We start from the raw sequence: 17,921 nt of genomic DNA on the forward strand, positions 1-17,921 counted from the left end.
ACTGTTAGGCATATCTGGGGTGCCTAACCTACCCTTCGGTCCTAACAACCGAACTCTATCACTATCACATATCATATCACGCTAGCATATAACATATCAGGTAGTAGCAACACATATGGATATCACAAAGACAAACATCTATCATACAATCCCTACTGGTGGGCCGGCATTGTGGCCGTAGACCCACCGCTACTGGAAGGTAACTCACCTCGTAGGAGCTGCTGATCTGTGCGGAAACTCTCTATCTGCTGCTGCTGCTCCGGAAATCCTCCGGCTATAAATCCCACAAAACACACAATCAGAGTCTGATATCTACTCTTTGGGTAAAATGACCATTTTACCCCTGATCAAGTCAAGTCAAATTCAAAGTCAACTTCCAGTTGACCTGACTCGCCGAGTTGGCTAGCCAACTCGCCGAGTCCCTAACCTTCCATTTGCCTTATCCACGACTCTACTCGTCGAGTTCGGCCGTCAACTCGACGAGTTCTTCTCTCATATGAACGTCACATGAAAACTCATCCGACTCGCCGAGTTGATGAACAACTCGTCGAGTCCACCTTCATCTGATGAACAAGATATGTCCTCGACTCGCCGAGTTGATGAACAACTCGTCGAGTTCTAAGAAGATTGCCTTGGACTCGCCGAGTCCGTTCGTGCACTCGCCGAGTCCCATGAACTTCCATAACCATGGCTTAGTCCAGAACGTTGGGTCACTCCCCGGGACCTCCCTGAAACCTTTCCACACTCAACTGGGTCCTTGACCCTTAACAGATATGGGGCTCAAAGCCTCGGACTCGCCGAGTCGGTCATGTCCACACTCTAAATCCTTGACTTCTGATGTACAACCTTTGATCAAAAGATAGATCCAAGCTTCTATAATCGATTGATGTACAACTTTTACGTGCTTGCATGGGACATTGAGCTTAAAAGGTCCTAAAACAAGATCTTACAATGCATGGGGCCTTCTTTGAGTGCAAAAGCCACTCCTTTCTGCCTTGTAACCCTTCTAAGGACCTAGATCCGAAACATCAACCCCAAACCATGCTTGCAATCATGGTTGGTGACCAAAATGGCTTAGAAAAGCCCTAAAACTCCATGAAATGGGATCTAACAAAAGAACAAGCAAGGTATAGACTTTATACCTTCTGAAGACTGGAAATGATGCTCAAAATCGGATCCTTCTAGCCTCCTCTTGATCCTTCAAGCTTTTCCTTTCTTCCTTGGGTCACAAAGCACCAAAATCACTCCAAATGCCTTAGATTGCTTCAATAACGGCTAGGGTTTGCTATGGGGATCTTCTGGGAGTAAATGGGACGAAGGAGACCGAATTAAGGTGTTTAAATAGGGTGCAAACCCTCGAGTTAGGGTTTTTTTGTCCAGACAGGGCCTACTCATTGAGTCCGGGACCCGACTCGCCGAGTCCACAGCTTAAACCCCGCGTCTCAACTCGCTTCTACTCGGCGAGTTGATCCTTCAACTCGCCGAGTCCAAGGCCAAAATTGCAAAACATTTAAAGAATTAAATAAAAGAATACGTACCAAGAACCAGGTGCTACAAATCTCCCCCACTTATTTTAGACTTCGTCATCGAAGTCTGCCGCTCGCTCCTGAAACAGCTCGGGGTAATGCTCCATCATCTCGTCCACCGGCTCCCAAGTCCACTCCGACCCCTTCCGGTGCTGCCACTGCACCTTCACGAGTTCCACTCTCTTGTTCCTCAAATCCTTCGACTTCCGGTCAAGGATCGCTACAGGCCGCTCGATGTAATTCAGGCTGTCATCAACCTGAATGTCCTCCAAGAGTACCACTGCTAAGTCGTCCACCAGGCACTTCCACAGCTGAGAGACGTGGAAAGTGTTGTGGATCTGTCTGAGCTCGGCTGGCAGATCCAACCGGTACGCCACCTTGCCCACCCGGGCTACAACCCTGAAGGGCCCAATGTACCTTGGGCCCAACTTGCCCCGCTTCCTGAATCGGATGACGCCTTTCCAAGGCGACACCTTCAGGAGAACCATATCCCCGACCTGGAACTCCAGGTCCCAACGACGCTTGTCGGCATAACTTTTCTGCCGACTCTGAGCAGTCTGAAGACTGCTCCGGACCTGCTGAATCCTCTCCGTCGTCTTGAGCACCACTTCGGTGCTCCCCATGACTCTCTGGCCAACCTCGCCCCAACATATCGGGGTCCTGCACCTCCTCCCATACAACATCTCGAAGGGAGGACGGTCGATGCTCGCGTGGTAACTATTGTTGTAGGAGAACTCTGCCAATGGAAGGCAGGTATCCCAATTACCTCCGAAGTCTAAAACACATGCCCGCAGCATATCCTCCAGAGTCTGGATGGTCCGCTCGCTCTGGCCATCCGTCTGCGGGTGAAAGGCGGTGCTGAAATGCAGACGAGTACCCAACTCGTCGTGGAATTTCTTCCAAAACCTGGAAGTGAACCGCACATCCCTATCTGAAATCACCGAAACTGGCACTCCGTGCCGCGCCACCACCTCCCTGATATAGATATCGGCCAATTTCTCGGCCGAGATGCTTTCCTGAATCGGGATAAAGTGGGAGCTCTTGGTCAATCAATCGAAGATGACCCAGATCGAATCCACTCCCCGCGCGGTCCTGGGAAGCTTGGTGATAAAATCCATCGTGATGTCTTCCCATTTCCACAGCAGAATATCCAACGGCTGCATCTTGTCGTGTGGTCTCTGATGCTCGGCCTTGACCTTCCTGCAGGTCAAGCACCGCTCCACGTACCATGCCACATCCCGCTTCATGCAGGGCCACCAATAGTCCAGACGAAGATCCCTATACATCTTCGTCGCCCCGGGATGAATGGAGAATCGGGATTTGTGCGCCTCCTTCATCAGGACCTGGCGCACGCCTCCGAGGTATGGAACCCACACCCTGCGGTGTAATGTCAATAATCCCCTGCTGTCATAGTCGAAGGAGGAAACCTGACCCACTATACGCTCACTCTTCCGATGTTCCTCCTTCATGGCCTCCTGCTGGGCCTCCCGAATCCGCTCCAATAGCGGAGTCACCACTGTCATTCGCATGCAGATATCCCTGATCGGCGCCGCCTTGCGGCTAAGCGCATCGGCCATCACGTTGGCCTTCCCCGGATGGTAAAGGATCTCATAATCGTAATCCTTCACCACGTCCAACCACCGACGCTGCCTCATGTTTAGATTCGGCTGATCCATGAGGTACCTCAAGCTCTTGTGGTCCGTGTAAATCGTACAACGAACCCCATAGAGGTAATGACGCCAAATCTTGAGGGCGAACACAACAGCCCCCAGCTCCAAATCATGCGTCGGGTAGTTCACCTCGTGAGGCTTCAGCTGCCTCGAAGCGTAAGCGATAACATGTCCTCTCTGCATCAATACTGCGCCCAAGCCTGAGATGGACGCATCACAGTACACGACGAGATCCTCCATGCCCTCTGGCAGGGCTAAGATTGGCGCCTCGCATAATCTCTGTCTCAGTGTCTCGAATGCAGCCTGCTGCTCAGGCCCCCAACGAAAGACCACGGCCTTCCTCGTTAGCCTGGTCAGGGGTAAGGCTATCTTGGAGAAATCCTGGATGAATCTCCGATAGTAGCCAGCTAATCCCAGGAAACTCCGAATCTCAGATGGAGACTTCGGAACCTCCCATCTCATCACGGCCTCCACCTTGGCCGGATCTACCGAAATCCCGTTCTGGTTGACAAGGTGCCCAAGAAACTGCACCTCGCGCAACCAGAACTCACACTTGGAGAACTTGGCATACAAGTTCTCCCTCCTCAAAGTCTCCAGAACCTCTCGCAGATGCTCCTCGTGCTCCTCCTGCGTCTTGGAGTAAACCAAGATATCATCAATAAACACTATCACAGACCGGTCTAACATCGGTCTACACATGCGGTTCATGAGGTCCATGAACGCGCCAGGAGCATTGGTGAGCCCGAAAGGCATCACCACGAACTCATAGTGGCCATAACGCGTCCGAAACGCTGTCTTCTGTACATCCTCCTCTCTGACCCTCATCTGATGATACCCTGAACGCAAATCAATCTTGGAGAACCAAGATGCCCCCTGTAGCTGGTCAAAGAGGTCGTCAATCCTCGGGAGTGGGTAACGGTTCTTCACTGTTACCTTATTCAGCTCCCTATAGTCTATACACATACGATGCGACCCGTCCTTCTTCTTCACAGACAAAATCGGGGCTCCCCAAGGCGAACTACTCGGTCTGATGAATCCCTTGTCTAGCAGCTCCTGCAGCTGCGTAGACAACTCCTGCATCTCGGGAGGAGCCAACCGATATGGTGCCTTGGCTATCGGAGCCGCACCAGGAACTAGGTCGATCCTGAACTCTACCTGTCGCTCCGAGGTATCCCTGGCAACTCCTCGGGGAATACATCCGCGAACTCTTGTACTACGGGCACATCGCCCACCGTCGCCCAACCCGCCTCCCGGGTATCCATAACATACGCGACATAACCTGTGCAACCCTGCTGAAGGTAACGCCTAGCTCTCGCTGCTGAACACAAAGCTGGTCCTCGTTGTGGCCTTTCACCCTGAATCACTAACTCTCCCCCACCTGGGGTCCTGACTCGCACTAGCTGCTGTGTGCAATCTATCACCGCCCCGTTGGGTCTTAACCAATCCATACTGATAATCACCTTGTTCCCCCGTAAAGGTATGGGAACCAGATCCACCAGGTAGCGCTCCTCAAATAATCTCAGTACACAATCTCGAAAGACCTCAGATGCTTGCACTGATCGGTCGTCCGCAATCTCGACCTCTAGAGGGCAATCCAACATGCCCGAAGACTCAGAAAACATCTTGCTAAGCGCAAGAGAAACAAACGATCGGGTAGTACCCGAATCAAACAATACCTGAACTGGGATACCGTTCACATGGAACGATCCTAAACAGAGCACATATCAATATCATAAACATCATATAAATAAATTAGAGGGAAAGAATCATACCCGTCACCACATCGGGTGCGGCACGTGCCTCCTCGGTAGTCAGCTGAAATGCCCGACTCCTCACCATCGGAGCCTCTGCCTTACCCTGCCGGCCATCTGTAATCCGCAGGGTCGTTGGAGCTGGCGCCTTCACTGGCGTTGCTGCTGCTGTCAACTGGGGGCAGTTGGCCTTCTTGTGGCCCCTCTGGTTGCAGTGGAAGCACAGCAACTCAGACGTCTGAATAACAGGTGCAGGGAAGGTACACTCCCTGCTGAAGTGCCCCGTTTTGCCGCACTTATAGCAGCCCGACGACCCCAATCTACATGCCCCCTCATGTGGCCTGCCACATTTCCTGCAGCGGCCCGGTCCTGACTGGCCTTTCGGCCTACCATCTGATCCCTTGGGCTTCTTTCCCGAAGCCCCTATCGTCTGTCCCTCCTCTGCCTTCCTCTTCCGGATGTGCTCTAGATCTATCTCCCTCTCCCTTGCCCTGGCAATCATAGAATCCAAGGTAGGGCAAGCTGAAAACTGACATGCTCCCGAATGTCGGCTCGCAACATGTCATGGTAGCGGGTCCTCCTCATATCCTCATCACCCGCATACTGGGGCACCAGTAACGCCCTCTCCCGTAACTTGGCGGTGATCTCCGCCACAGTCTCCGTCGTCTGCCTCATATCCAAAAACTCCATGGCCAGCTGTTGAAGCTCTACAGCTGGCGCAAACTTTGCTCTGAACCGGGTCACAAAGTCCGGCCATGTCATAGCCTCAACAGCCGAGGCTCCCAATGAGTCACCAATAGACTCCCACCAATCTCTAGCTCTGTCTCTCAAACACCCTGCTGCATATCTCACCTTCGACCCCTCGGGGCAGAAGCTGGTCAGCTGTGCAGACTCAATGTCTGCAATCCATCGTCTGGCCACAATGGGGTCCTTCGCCCCATGGAAGTCCGTTGTACCACTGCTCCTGAAGTCCTTAAAGGACAGTGTGCGAGATCCTGACTGGCCAGATGCCATGTCACTCCTGAACGCCCTGAGACAGTCCTCCATCAACTCAACTATCCCTTCCTTGATCGACCCGAAAATGATGGGGGTCGACTCAAGGATGCCTCTGGTGATCTCTGACGCGATGAACTCGCGTAGCCTCTCATCCACTGGTTCGGAACCTGAACCCGAACCCGATCCCTCTCCCGAACTGCCAACTGCTGGCCTCGAACGTAGTACCACCATTCTGCAATACATAACGACAACTGTCAGTGGTACTGATACATCTTAGAGGGATCACATCTACTGCAAGGTTCCTGGTCTCGCCTCAGCCTTCCTCAATTCAAGTACGGATCCTCTGCTTCCAGTAGTACGGGCCTATACTACCTTCCACATCTATCCGTACTGTCCTCAAGAACTGCCTCGACTCCACCAAGTCCCTTCTACTACTACTGCTGATCTCATGCCAATCTCATCCTAGGCTTGCCCTAGGTAACCACCAACCCACTCTCCGTCATCAGCTGCATAAGAAGTCCCTGCTTTCTTCCCCTAACTAGCTCGTGAATACTATTACATATTACTCAGACTAGATAATTCTTCGAATGAGAGATCCTACCCTACAACGGTTGGACTCAAACAAGAGTTGCGAAATAGGGCTAGACCCAACCTTCTGGAATTATTTAGTCCTTGCAATATGTAACTTAACGTATTCGTTTACTAGTTAGTGAAAGACAGCTAGAACTCCTAAAAGCACAAAGCAAGCAGCATTCAGACAAAGGAAACTACTCAAGCAAATCTATTTTCATAACAAGAAACTGTACTAGCATACAATGCTAAGCTCATACTACCAGGCATAACCTAAACAGGCTATCCTACTGTTGTCTACTCAATACTAGCATGCAATTCTCATAAAGCTGAAGCACATAAAGCAGGCACATAAGGCATCATTCCTAGATCCTTAGTCCTATTCTACCATGCAGTTCTACTGAAACTGGTAAATCATAACATGAACTTGTATGGGTACTCTAGGGAAAACTTACTTGAGCTCGGCCGGTCGCGCACATCACACACCTTGTTCTTTCTCAAAACTATTTTACTTAGCCTTTAGAAAATCATTTCTTTATAAAAAATCTTTTTAGTCCCTCGATTTGAGTCCAGACACCCCCGAAGGTGTGTCCGAATCCCTCAAACCAGGGCTCTGATACCTACTTGTAACGACCCAATTTTCACGCCCAAAAATTTCATTTAAAATAAGTGGTTTGCGAAACATTTGTAGTAAAACATCATCCGATCATATCATTTCATAAAAACATATCTCGTGTCTGAAAACCAAATCATAAAAATAATAATAATGTCAGAGTACAATCCCAGAACATCTCATAATGCGGAAAAACCAATGCGTGTGTGTATGATGTGCCGCTACCGCGCCAGCTCCTTCCCCTTCGCTGAAGTGGTACCTGAAACAAAACTGTAAACTGTAAGCAGAAAGCTTAGTGAGTTCCCCCCCCCCCCCATCGTCCACATAACATACAATCATATAGCATACATACTGCCAGGCATTTCTGGGGTGCCCGACCTACCCGGTACGGCCATTCTGGGGTGCCAACCTACCCGTACGGCCATTCTGGGGTGCCGTCCTACCCGCGTCAAGCCATTCTGGGGTGCTGACCTACCCATGTCGAGCCATTCTGGGGTGCTGACTACCCTTTGGTCCTGACAACCGAACCTCGGGGACTATTTCACCCCCTACTACTACTATCGCATATATCATAGCATAATCTACTGTCAGACATATTTGGGGTGTCCGACCTACCCTTCGGTCCTAACAACCGAATCTCGGGGACTATTCCCCCTCCTACTACCGCTAGCTCATGTAACATATTATGCTAGCAGCTAAACATATCATAACATACTGTTAGGCATATCTGGGGTGCCTAACCTACCCTTCGGTCCTAACAACCGAACTCTATCACTATCACATATCATATTACGCTAGCATATAACATATCAGGTAGTAGCAACACAGATGGATATCACAAAGACAAACATCTATCATACAATCCCTACTGGTGGGCCGGCATTGTGGCCGTAGACCCACCGCTACTGGAAGGTAACTCACCTCGTAGTAGCTGCTGCTGCTCCGGAAATCCTCCGGCTATAAATCCCACAAAACACACAATCAGAGTCTGATATCTACTCTTTGGGTAAAATGACCATTTTACCCCTGATCAAGTCAAGTCAAAGTCAAAGTCAACTTCCAGTTGACCTGACTCGCCGAGTTGGCTAGCCAACTCGCCGAGTCCCTAACCTTCCATTTGTCCTTATCCATGACTCTACTCGTCGAGTTGGGCCGTCAACTCGACGAGTTCTTCTCTCATATGAACGTCACATGAAATCTCATCCGACTCGCCGAGTTGATGAACAACTCGTCGAGTCCACCTTCATCTGATGAACAAGATCTGTCCTCGACTCGCCGAGTTGATGAACAACTCGTCGAGTTCTAAGAAGATTGCCTTGGACTCGCCGAGTCCGTTCGTGCACTCGCCGAGTCCCATGAACTTCCAGAACCATGGCTTAGTCCAGAACGGTGGTTCACTCCCCGGGACCTCCCTGAAACCTTTCCACACTCAACTGGGTCCTTGACCCTTAACAGATATGGGGCTCAAAGCCTCGGACTCGCCAAGTCCAAGAACGGACTCGCCGAGTCGGTCATGTCCACACTCTAAATCCTTGATTTCTGATGTACAACCTTTGATCAAAAGATAGATCCAAGCTTCTATAATCGATCTAGCACGTAAAGTTACAACCTTTACGTGCTTGCATGGGACATTGAGCTCAAAAGGTCCTAAACAAGCTCTTACAATGCATGGGGCCTTCTTTGAGTGCAAAAGCCACTCCTTTCTGCCTTATAAACCTTCTAAGGACCTAGATCCGAAACATCAACCCCAAACCATGCTTGCAATCATGGTTGGTGACCAAAATGGCTTAGAAAAGCCCTAAAACTCCATGAAATGGGATCTAACAAAAGAACAAGCAAGGTATAGACTTTATACCTTCTAAAGACTGGAAATGATGCTCAAAATCGGATCCTTCTAGCCTCCTCTTGATCCTTCAAGCTCTTCCTTCCTTCCTTGGGTCACAAAGCACCAAAATCACTCCAAATGCCTTAGATTGCTTCAATAACGGCTAGGGTTTGCTATGGGGGTCTTCTGGGAGTAAATGGCACGAAGGAGACCCAGTTAAGGTGTTTAAATAGGGTGCAAACCCTCGGGTTAGGGTTTTTTTGTCCAGACAGGGCCTACTCGCCGAGTCCGGGACCCGACTCGCCGAGTCCACAGCTTAAACCCCGCGTCTCAACTCGCTTCTACTCGGCGAGTTGGTCCTTCAACTCGCTGAGTCCAAGGCCAAAATTGCAAAACATTTAAAGAATTAAATAAAAGATTACGTACCAAGAACCAGGTGATACAATGATCCTGACCTTTATGCGTGTATTTTCAGCATGGTGACCACGCGACATGGAGCAGGAGGTTCCGGATCAGGATTAGGATCAGGCTCGGGTGCAGGATCCGAGCAGGTTGATGACGGGCTGCACGAGTTCATCGCGTCTGAGATCACGAGAGGCATTCTTGAGTCGACCCCGGTCATTTTCGGGTCGACCAAGGAAGGGATTGTTGAGCTGATGGAGGATCGCCTCCGGGCATTCAGGAGTGATATGGCGTCTAGCCAGACGAGTACGCGCACACTGTCCTTTAAGGACTTCCGTGGGAGTGGTGCGCCGGATTATCATGGGGTGAAAGACCCCATCGCTGCCAGGAGATGGATCGCAGACATTGAGTCTGCGCAGTTGACGAGCTTCTGCCCGGAAGGGTCGAAGGTCCGCTTTGCTGCGGGATGTTTGAGGGATAGAGCTAGAGACTGGTGGGAGTCGATTGGTGACTCATTGGGAGCCCCAGCCGTCGAGGCTATGACGTGGTCAGATTTCGTGACTAGATTCAGAGCTGAGTTTGCGCCGGCTGTAGAGCTTCAGCAGCTGGCCAGAGAGTTTTTGGATATGAGGCAGACTACGGAGACTGTGGCGGAGATCACCGCCAAGTTCTGGGAGAGAGCATTGTTGGTACCCCAGTATGCGGGGGATGAGGAGATGCGGAAGACCCGCTACCATGATATGTTGAGGGCTGATATTCGGGAGCATGTCAGCTACTCTGCCTGCCCAACCCTAGAGTCCATGATTGCCAGGGCGCGGGAGAGGGAGCTCGATTTGGAGCATGTGAGGAAGAGGAAAGCTGAGTCTGAGCAGGTTACAGGGGTTTCGGGGAAGAAACCCAAGGGATCCGACGTTAGGTCGAAGGGCCAGCCGGGCCAGAGCCGCTGCAGGAAGTGCGACAGGCCGCATGAGGGAGCTTGTAGAGCAGGATCAACAGGCTGCTACAAGTGCGGCAAGACGAGGTACTTTGGCAGGGATTGTACTGCCCCGCCCCCACAGTACAAATGACAGACCTGATTTGCTTCCATTGCAATCAGAGGGGCCACAAAAAGACCAATTGCCCGAGATTGACAGCAGCGTCAGCAGCAGCGCCAGCAGCGGCGCCGGTTTCAGCGACAGCGCGGGTTGCAGATGGCCGGAAGGCCAAGGCAGAGGCTCCATTGGTGCGGAGCCGAGCATTTCAGTTGACAGCCGAGGAGGCACGCGCTGCACCCGATGTAGTAACGGGTATGATTCCTTTCTTATGCTTTTATTTTATGTCGCTGTGATCTTGATATGTTATGTATGTGCTCTGTTTAGGATCGTTCCATGTGAACGGTATCCCAGTTTAGGTATTGTTTGATTCGGGTGCTACCCGATCGTTTGTCTCTCTTGCGCTTAGCAAGAAGTTTCCTGAGTCGTCGGGCACGTTGGATTGCCCTCTAGAGGTCGAGATTGCGGACGACCGGTCAGTACGAGCATCAGAGGTCTACCGAGATTGCGTCCTGCGACTGTTTGAGGAGCGTTATCTGGTAGATCTGGTTCCCATACCTTTGCGGGGAAACAAGGTTATTATCGGTATGGATTGGCTAAGACCCAATGGGGCAGTGGTTGACTGTGCGCAACAGTTGGTGCAGATCAGGACCCCAAGTGGGGGAGAGCTGGTGATTCAGGGCGAGAGGCCACAGCAAGGACCAGCTTTATGTTCAGCAGCGAGAGCTAGGCGTTACCTTCAGCAGGGTTGCACAGGATTTGTTGCCTTTGTGATGGATACCCGGGAGATGGGTAAGGCAACGGTGAGCGATTTGCCCGTGGTACGAGAGTTTGCGGACGTATTCCCCGAGGAGTTGCCTGGGATACCTCCAGAGAGGCAGGTAGAGTTCAGGATTGAACTAGTCCCTGGTGCGGCTCCGATAGCCAAGGCACCGTATCGGTTGGCTCCTCCTGAGATGCAGGAGTTGTCTACACAGCAGCAGGAGCTGTTAGACAAGGGGTTCATTAGACCAAGCAGTTCACCCTGGGGAGCCCCGATTCAGTTTGTGAAGAAAAAAGACGGGTCGCATCGGATGTGTATAGATTATAGGGAGCTGAATAAGGTAACGGTGAAGAACCGTTACCCACTCCCGAGGATTGATGACCTCTTTGACCAACTACAGGGAGCATCTTGGTTCTCCAAGATTGATTTGCGATCAGGGTATCATCAGATGTGGGTCAGAGAGGAGGATGTACAGAAGACTACGTTCCGGACACGCTATGGCCACTATGAGTTTGTGGTGATGCCTTTCGGGCTCACCAATGCTCCTGCCGCGTTTATGGACCTCATGAACCGCGTGTGTAGACCGATGTTAGACCGGTCTGTGATAGTGTTTATTGATGATATCTTGGTTTACTCCAAGACGCGAGAGCAGCATGAGGAGCATCTGCGAGAGGTTCTAGAGACTTTGAGAAGGGAGAGCTTGTATGCTAAGTTCTCCAAGTGTGAGTTCTGGTTGCGCGAGGTGCAGTTTCTCGGGCACCTTGTCAACCAGAACGGGATATCGGTGGACCCGGCCAAGGTTGAGGCCGTAATGAGGTGGGAAGTCCCGAGGTCTCCATCTGAGATTCGGAGCTTTCTGGAATTGACAGGCTACTATCGGAGATTCATTCAGGACTTCTCCAAGATAGTCGTTCCCCTGACCAGGCTGACGAGGAAATCCGTAGTCTTTCGCTGGGGGCCTGAGCAGCAGGCCGCATTCGAGACACTGAGACAGAGATTGTGCGAGGCGCCAATCTTAGCCCTGCCAGAGGACATGGAGGATTTTGTGGTATATTATGATGCGTCCATCTCAGGTTTGGGCGCGATACTGATGCATAGAGGGCATGTTATTGCATACGCTTCGAGGCAGTTGAAGCCTCACGAGGTGAATTACCCGACGAATGATTTGGAGCTGGGGGCTGTTGTTTTTGCCCTCAAGATTTGGCGTCATTACCTCTATGGTGTTCATTGTACCATCTACACGGACCATAAGAGTTTGAGGTACCTCATGGATCAGCCGAATCTAAACATGAGGCAGCGTCGGTGGTTGGACGTGGTGAAGGATTATGATTGCGAGATCCTTTACCACCCGGGGAAGGCCAATGTGGTGGCCGACGCGCTTAGCCGCAAGGCAGTGCCGATCAGGGATATCTGTCTGAGGATGACAGTGGTGACTCCGCTGTTGGAGCAGATTCGGGAGGCCCAGCAGGAGGCCATGAAGGAGGAACATCGGAAGAGCGAGCGGATTGTGGGGCAGGTTTCCTCCTTCAACTATGATAGCCGAGGGTTATTGACTCTTCACCGTAGGGTGTGGGTCCCTTATCATGGAGGTGTGCGCCAGATCCTGATGGAGGAGGCACACAAATCCAGGTTTTCTATCCATCCCGGAGCGACGAAGATGTATAGAGATCTTCGTCCTGACTATTGGTGGCCCTCCATGAAGCGGGATGTAGCATGGTACGTGGAGCGGTGCTTGACCTGCAGGAAGGTCAAGGCCGAGCACCAGAGGCCACACGGCAAGATGCAGCCGTTGGATATTCCGCTGTGGAAATGGGAGGACATTACGATGGATTTTATCACAAAGCTTCCCAGGACCGCGCGAGGGGTGGATTCGATTTGGGTCATCATTGATCGATTGACCAAGAGTGCCCATTTCATACCGATCCAGGAGAGCATCTCGGCCGAGAAGTTGGCCGACATCTATATCCGAGAGGTGGTAGCTCGGCACGGAGTGCCAGTTTCAGTGATTTCCGACAGGGATGTGCGGTTCACTTCCAGGTTTTGGAAGAAGTTTCATGACGAGCTGGGTACTCGACTGCATTTTAGCACCGCCTTTCACCCACAGACGGATGGTCAGAGCGAGCGGACCATCCAGACGCTAGAGGATATGTTGCGGGCATGTGTTTTAGACTTCGGAGGTAGCTGGGATACCTACCTTCCGTTGGCGGAGTTCTCATATAATAATAGCTATCATGCGAGTATTGACCGTCCTCCCTTCGAGATGTTATACAGGAGGAAGTGCAGAACCCCGATATGTTGGGGTGAGGTTGGCCAGAGGGTCATGGGGAGCACCGAAGTGGTGCTCAAGACGACAGAGAGGATTCAGCAGGTTCGGAGCAGACTTCAGACTGCTCAAAGTCGGCAGAAAAGTTATGCCGACAAGCGTTGATCGGACCTGGAGTTTCAGGTCGGGGATATGGTTCTCCTGAAGGTGACGCCATGGAAGGGCATCATCCGATTCAGGAAACGGGGCAAGTTGGGTCCCAGGTATATTGGACCCTTCAGGGTTATAGCCCGGGTGGGCAAGGTGGCATATAGGTTGGATCTGCCAGCCGAACTCAGTCAGATTCATAGCACTTTTCACGTCTCCTAGTTACGGAAATGTTTGGTGGACGACTCGGCAGTGGTACCATTAGAGGATATTCAGCTCGATGACAGCCTGAATTACATTGAGCGGCCTGTAGCGATTCTCGACCGGAAGTCGAAGGATCTGAGGAACAAGAGGGTGGAGCTCGTGAAGGTGCAATGGCAGCACCGGAAGGGCTCGGAATGGACCTGGGAGCCGGTGGATGAGATGATGGAGCATTTCCCAGAGCTATTCCAGGATCGAGCAGCAGACTTCGAGGACGAAGTCTAAAATAAGTAGGGGAGATTTGTAGCACCTGGTTCCTGGTATGTATTTTATTTAAGTAATTTGCATTTTTGGCCTGGGACTCGGCGAGTTGAAGGCCCAACTCGCCGAGTAGAAGCGGGATGAGACGCGGGATTTAAGTGATGGACTCGTCGAGTCGGGTCCCGGACTCGACGAGTAGGCTCTAACCGGACAAAACCCTAATCTGAGGGTTTGCACCCTATTTAAACAACCTTATACAGCCTCCATCGCCCATTTATGCTCCCAGAAACCCTCCATAGCAAACCCTAAGTGTTTTGGTGCAAGATCTAAGGCTTTTGAGTGATTTTTGTGGGTTTTGACCTCAAGGAAGGAGGAAGAGCATAGAAGGATCAAGAGGAGACTGAAGGATTCGAGTTTGGTTCATCATTTGCAGTCTTTGAAAGGTATAAAGTCTGTACCTTGCTTGCTTGTTTGTTAGATCCCTTTTTGGGGAAGATTTAGGGCTTTTTATGCCATATGAGGTAGCCAACCATGATTGCAAACATGGTTGGGGGTCATGACTTCGGATCTAAGTCTTGGGAGGGGTCACAAGGCAGATTTGGGTTGCTTTTGCACTCAAGGAAGGCCCCATGCAACATAAGAGCCATTTTAGAGCCTTTTAGGCTCAAAAGTCCCATACATGCACGTAAAGTTCGAAACTTTACGTGCTAAATCGAGCTTAGGGGCTTGGATCTATCTTTTGGTCAAAGGTTGTACATCAGAAATCGAGGATTTAGGGTGTGGACGTTATCGACTCGGCGAGTCCGTTCTTGGGACTCGACGAGTCCAAGGCATAAAGTCCCATGTCTATTGAGGGTCAAAAGAACTCAGTTGGGTGTTAGAAAGGTTGTAGAAGGTCCGAAGGAGTGACCCAATGTATTGGACTTAGCCTTAGACCTGGAGTTCATGGGACTCGACGAGTGCTAGAACAGACTCGGCGAGTCCAAGGCAATATCCTTATGGTTGAAGATGAACTCGACGAGTTGTTCATACAACTCGGCGAGTCAAGGTCAGAACGTGTTCATCAGATGAAGGTGAACTCGACGAGTTGTTCATACAACTCGGCGAGTCGGATGAAGGTTCATTCGATGTTCATATCGAAGAGGAACTTGTCGAGTCGTTGCTAAAATCGACGAGTAGAGTCGTGGATGAGGACAGCTGAAGAGATAGGGACTCGACGAGTTGGCGGCCCAACTCGGCGAGTCGGGTCAACTGGAAGTTGACTTTGACTTTGACTTGGACTTGGCCAGGGGTAAAATGGTCATTTTACCCTAAGAATAGATTTCAAACTCTGCTTAAGTGTTTTGTGGGGATTATAGCCGGAGGATTTCCGGAGCAGCAGCAGACAGAGATTTCCCGCACAGTTTATCAGCAGCTACTCGTTTGAGGTGAGTTACCTTTCAGTAGCGGTGGATCTACGGCCACAATGCCGGCCCACCAGTAGGAGTTGTATGTTGGATGATTATCTTTGTGATATTCATCTAGGTTTGCTACTACCTGATATGTTATATGCTAGCATGGTATGTATATGTGACAGTAGTAGAGTCCGGTTGTTAGGACCGGAGGGTAGGTCAGACACCCCAGATATGTCTGACAGTATGTGATGATATGATTATATGCTGGCATGATATGTTATATGTGATAGTGGTAGTAGGGAGGGAATAGTCCTCAAGTTCGGTTGTCAGGACCGAAGGGTAGGTCGGACACCCCAGAAACGTCTGACAGTATGTTTACGTTATGATATATGTGATAGTAGCAGTAGGGGGTGGAATAGTCCCCGAGGTTCGGTTGATAGGACCGAAGGGTAGGTCAGCACCCCAGAATGGCTTGACATGGGTAGGTCAGCACCCCAGAATGGCTTGACACGGGTAGGTCGGCACCCCAGAATGGCCGTACTGGGTAGGTCGGGCACCCCAGAATTGCCCGGCAGTATGAATGCGATATGTTTGTATGGTATGTGGTATGATGGGGGAACTCACTAAGCTTTGTGCTTACAGTTTTAGTTTTGGTTTCAGGTACCTCTTCGTCTAAGGGGAAGGAGCCGACAGTGTAGCAGCGCATCACACACACACATGATTTCCGCATGGAGTTTTCTGGGATTGTACTCTAATTGATTTTACTTTGACATTATGATTTCAGACACATTGTTATAGTTTTGTTTGCAAATGATATGGCTTGGGAAATGTTTTGGTAAACTATGATGAGAATTACTTAATTTTAAAAAAAAAAATTGGGCTTGGAAATTGGGATGTTACAGTTTCCAACAGCCATTCAATAACGGTTACTCAAACTACTGGACCCTGACGATGTTGTATAACCGCCCTGCGGAACCCTGACCGCAGACCTTCCACATAATACCCCTGGACCGATCCCAACCATAAACCAAGATAATACTGAGCGATCCCATCCCGCCAATAGGGAACAAACTTTTATCAACCACTAATGATCCACAGTATGCAAATGGCATATTTCATCTCTTGAATATATATCCCAACCCCTAACACTGACTGAAGAACTGAACTGGCCGAAACACTGAACTGGCTGAAGCACTGAACTTCCTACAACACTGAACTAACTGAAGCACTAATTGTCTGAAGTACTAAACTGACTGCAGCACTAACTTCCCGAAACACTGAACTGCCTGAAGCACTGAACTGCCTGAAGCACTGAACTGCCTGCTTCATCTTTCGTTCAATCAATACGACCCCACGGGTCTCTGATACTAACTGCAGTCGCATCTGACTGCTCAAGTCGCCGTCTCAGACCATGCTCCCGTTTCCTCTTTCCCGGCTGGCTATCTAAACCAATCTCATGTTCTCGAGTTACCCCGACTAACCTATCGACCATATGAACAGCTGCAGTCTGACCCTGGAACTTAGCGGTCACCCTATCAGCGACACGCTCAAAGATGTCGGGTAACTTCTCGCGTACGGCTCGTGAAACCTCCATAATGGTCCAATCCTATATTGAGCTCTTCCGAAGAAAAGGTGTATAACCCACCTCTGATCATCAAGCTGCCCGGATCCAGAGTCCGAGCCTGATCCCTCGTTGCAACCAGTATCGCCTTCTGGTGTACCACGTAGCGTCACCATACTCGGAAATATACCTTCACTATCACCATAATACTCGTCAAAACTCAAGGGATCTCACACTCTACAAGTTCCCTGGTCTTATCTCGGCCTTCCTTGATTCGAGTACGGATCCTCTGCTTTCAGTAGTACGGGCCCATACTACCTTCCACATCTATCCGTACTTTCCTCAAGAACTGCCTTGACTCCACTAAGTCCCTTCTACTGATACTGCTCTCTGCTACTCTCATCCTAGGCTTGCCCTAGGGTAATCACCAACCCACTCTCCGCCATCAGCTGCATAAAAAGCTCCTGCTATCTTTCCTAACCAGCTCGCGAATACCATTACATATCACTAAGACTAGATAATTCTTCGAATGAGAAGTTCTACCCTACAACGGTTGGACTCAAACAGGAGCTGCGAAATAGGGCTAAACCTAACCTTCTGAAATTATTTAGTCCTCGTAATATGTAACTTAACATATTCGGTTACTAGATAGTTAAAGATAATTAGAACTCCGAAGGCACAAAGCATGCAGCATTCGAGCATTGAGTAACATAATCAAGCATATTCTAACCAGGCCATCTTACTGTCTACTCTGTACTAGCATGCAATTCTCATATAGCTGATACACATATACAGGCACATAAGGCATCCTTCCTAGATCCTTAGTCCTAATCTAGCATGCAGTTCTCATATAACTGATAAGCATCTCATAACATAAAATTGTATGGGTAATTTGGGAATACTTACTTGAGCTCGGCTGATTGCATGCACCACACACTTTGCTCTTT

Source organism: Lactuca virosa, chromosome 7 (assembly GCF_052849685.1).
Source record: "Lactuca virosa cultivar CGN04683 chromosome 7, Lactuca_virosa_CGN04683_v6, whole genome shotgun sequence".
Lineage (NCBI taxonomy): Eukaryota > Viridiplantae > Streptophyta > Magnoliopsida > Asterales > Asteraceae > Lactuca > Lactuca virosa.